Source organism: Lipotes vexillifer, unplaced genomic scaffold (assembly GCF_000442215.2).
Source record: "Lipotes vexillifer unplaced genomic scaffold, Lipotes_vexillifer_v1.1 scaffold1761, whole genome shotgun sequence".
Taxonomy (NCBI): Eukaryota; Metazoa; Chordata; class Mammalia; order Artiodactyla; family Lipotidae; genus Lipotes; species Lipotes vexillifer.
In genome coordinates this window covers 49,078-52,809 of record NW_006777503.1, presented here as the reverse complement: position 1 = coordinate 52,809, position 3,732 = coordinate 49,078, and the positions used below count along the sequence as shown (strand labels likewise).

The window sequence follows — 3,732 nt, the reverse complement described above, 5'->3', positions numbered from 1 at the left end:
AAAAAAAAAAAAAAAAAAAAAAAAATTTAGGGTAGCAAAAAAGCCCTTCATAAAAATTCAATATAGAAAAAGCAGCCCATTGTGCTTTTTAGGAGCAGGAACTGTCTAGTGTAAATTAGACTCATGCATTTCATGGCTGCCTTCATGTCACGGCTTTACTCGCTAAAATGCGATTTTCCCTTAGGCATAAAGATGCTGAAAGCCACAGCCTGTCTGGCTCACCTGAAGACTGTCACTACAGCTGGAACTATCGCTCCTCACCTGTGGGAGTTTAATAGCACAGCCCCCCTCCACTCAGTGTCATGCTCTGCAGGTTCAAGAAACGAACACTTAAACACCCTCAAAAGTTAAGGGCGACGATGTTAAGTTGCCTATGTTCACAAGTTATACTGGTTAAGGGACAGTCCAAGAGTGCCAAGGGCATACTCTTCCACTGTGATATAAATTTTAAATGTTTCAGGAATTTTTATCCGTAACTAACATATATCCCTCAGCTTATCTGAGACAGTGCTATAGGCCATATTCCTATTACAGAATCTGATCAAGCGTAAGGCTTCTTCAGGTCACACAGCTCTTCAGAGTCTCACCCACCACCACACGACAAGAGCTGTCAGCCACAAGTCAAGGTATACCCTGTGTGCCGTCCTGGCCGTCCATCTGAGTTGCTGAGTCTTCGATGATTCCGCCCTTTTCCTCAAGCTTTAGTACCGCTGTCTTTTCATCAAAAATGTCTTTATTGTGAACAGGGACTGGCTTCAAATTTTTCACGGGTAGCTGATCTTCCAAAATCTCTTCCTTAGCCTTCAAGACTCCTTCTGCTACTTGCTTTCCCAGATTTTCTTTTTTGAACAGCTTTTTTGAACAGGGAAAGAGCCACCTCCCCATCAGGCTCTGGTACTTGTTTTTCCAAAAGCCTTTCTCTGGTCTCAGGAGTCGCTGGCAGCCGTCTTCCTGCTCTGGTTTCTGCAGACTGAGTATGCGCTGGGCTGCCATGCGGTCGCGTGGATAATCCTGATTTCATACGGTCAGATAAGGTTTTTTTAACTTCAAGTGGCTTCTGGCTTTCCTTATCTATTTCATTTGATGTAGATTCTTTCTGCCATTGTTCTTCCTTTACATCTTGCTCCATAAACTTTTCACCTGCGTGTGACTTGGGTGCTGTGGTTTTTGGTTTGGGGTCTTTTCTGTCCTCTGATGGTTGACGGGAGGCCCCTTTCTTCTTTGCCCCGTGGGGCCTCTGTGCAGAGATGAGGTCCAGATGCGGCTGCTGTGATACACTCTTCTCTTGTGCAGATATTTCAATTTGGGGGGCCCCACCTGCAGAGGAATGGGAGGCCTGTGCTACGGGAAACCCTCCTCTGCGCGTGCTCTTTGCCTGAGGATCCGCTTCTGAGCTGTCACCCTCCTCATCTGACTCCGAATCAGAGGAGCTGGACGAAGATGAAGACGAAGATGAATCATCTGTCCCTTTCCTGCCCTGCTGGGTTCCTTCTGAATCAGAACCCTGTTTTCTGAATGGAGGTGCAACTTTCTGAGGAAACTCTACCAAAGTCTTTCTTGGCAAAAACTTCAGAACCCCTTGGTCTGTGAGCGGCATGCTGGCATCGGGGTTAGGGCCAGCTAGCACCCTGCCTTGCTTCACAACTGGTGGGGAAGAAGTGGGTGAAGGTACGTTTTTAGACAATTCATCTGCTGTTGGGGTGGCTAGCTGCTGGCCCCTCTCCTTTGGCTCCACTACATCTAGGAAATGGCATAAAGAGGAAGATTATTTTTAATATTTAGTAAAACAGTGAAAATTCACCAAGGCCACAGACATTTCATTACATATCACCTTGTTACTGACAATATCTTCAACATAATCATCTTAGGAACTGTTCCGTCGAAACCCATTCTTAAGTGAAAGGCCAGCCACACAAGACAGAGAACAGTAAAAAACGCAGATGTTTTTCTTGGTAGCTGAAACTTTTTAAGATGGGATTTTTACCAATAGAAGTAACAATCTTGTCTCCATTTTTTGCAGCGAGAGCTTCTGGATGGTAATTTTTTAAGCTACTGTTTTCAACTAAATTTGAGATAAACTATAATATAAAGGTATTTTCAGATGATGAAGTTTTAGAAATGTATCATTTCTTAAATCCCTAAAAAAGTTGGTGCACCTCAAATATTTTAAAAAATTACCCGTATTGTATGAACGTGAACTTTCTGAACAGAACAGCAAAGCAGAAGTAGAGACAGTGGCCTGGTTTGGGTCTGGGGTGAGCACACGCATGAGTCTAAGAGTGGGAGATCAGACGGAGGGGGTAATGTGATTCAAGTGAAGGTGCCAGAGAGGATGGGAAGTCCTGCAAAATCACACCATTTGGGGATTTCTTCTGCCAAGGAAAAGTATTACAAGACCAGAAAAGTCTAAAATAATTTAGTATCATATATATCATTGGAAACAATGAGTTTTAAGCTGTTACAAAAAGGTGCTGATATAAAAGTCTTAGACTTTGTAGAGTCAGTTACAAAAGAAAATGAAAGCCCACCACAGTACATTCATGAGAGCTCATTTCATTCAGTTTTCTCAGGTGCTAAATCTTTTTTAACCATACAGATTAGAAGAAAAATACAGGGCAAGTTTTTATAAATTAAAATTACTTTTCAAATCTAAAGCAAAACTTTAAGGACTGTATTTCCGACGAGCAAACTCTAACTGCGCCCCTTCCCTGCAGGCCGAGAGTCCACTTTATACTGAAAGGTGCTCTACTACTTTACAGTGGCAGAAATGTATTTCTAACTTTACCATCTTACTGGCATCCAAAACAGTTTCTAATTGTTTTCTGAGCTCAGGAACTCTCTCTCTCTCTCTCTTTCTCTCTAAAACAGAATGATAGAAAATGGTCAAAGAAAACTGAGGAATAACCAGAAATAATGAGAGATGGGCCAGAGAGAGGTTAACGGGCAGTGTAAGAGGATATGACTCAACAGCTGGAGCAGTGGCTCACTGTTTAAAAAACCATCACCGTGTCACCTCCACCCCCCTCCCCGCCCCCTCTGTCATGCCCTGTCTGATTCTGTGGCCGTATGCCACCCCAGAATCTGCATTCTGACTACAGGAGCAGAACAGAGCTCCAGGATCGTGTTAAACATAAAACCATGGCAAAGGCATGTGCATGCACTTGAACTCTCTCTCTGTCTTTCTAAACCATACCTGATATAGCCCAGAAATTCCTATAAGCAATGGGTAACATAGGCTGGTCTACAAACCCTGCTAGCCTGTTCACCTGTATCATTAATACACTTTTACGCTGAGCATGAATTTTCCAAGTGTGAAAAATTAACTTAAAATAAGGCTTATTTTAGATAGGCTGCTATCTAATTATTATGCCTCAATCTTCTAAAATTTATTGTGGAGATTTTAAAAAATGTAAATAAGTTATTAAAATGTTAGAGTTTATCACCTATTGAAAACAGGGAGAAAATTTCAAATGATATAGTTTATTTTGTTTGAAAAAGGAAACTTCTGTCTTATTTAATGTTAATAAGAACATTAATGTTCTTATTAACATTAACATATAATGTTAATAAGAATATTAATGTTTTAAAATATCTTTTATTCAGGCTTAGTTATTGGGACAATTCCATGGAAAGGCTAATAGAATAAGCCTCAGTAGCATATTTGCTTTTTATTAGGAGCCAACCTCTGACCCGCTGCAGCACAGGCCCAGCGTCCTCTGTGACTCAGCAGGA

At 41.6% G+C, this 3,732-nt stretch overlaps 1 protein-coding gene across 1 annotated transcript in view; it reads right to left on the bottom strand.

Moving 5' to 3' along the window:
• The window catches only part of NDUFV3 (NADH:ubiquinone oxidoreductase subunit V3), a 10,910-nt gene that overhangs the window by 2,056 nt on the left and 5,122 nt on the right, over positions 1-3,732 (bottom strand). The window lies entirely within an intron of this gene.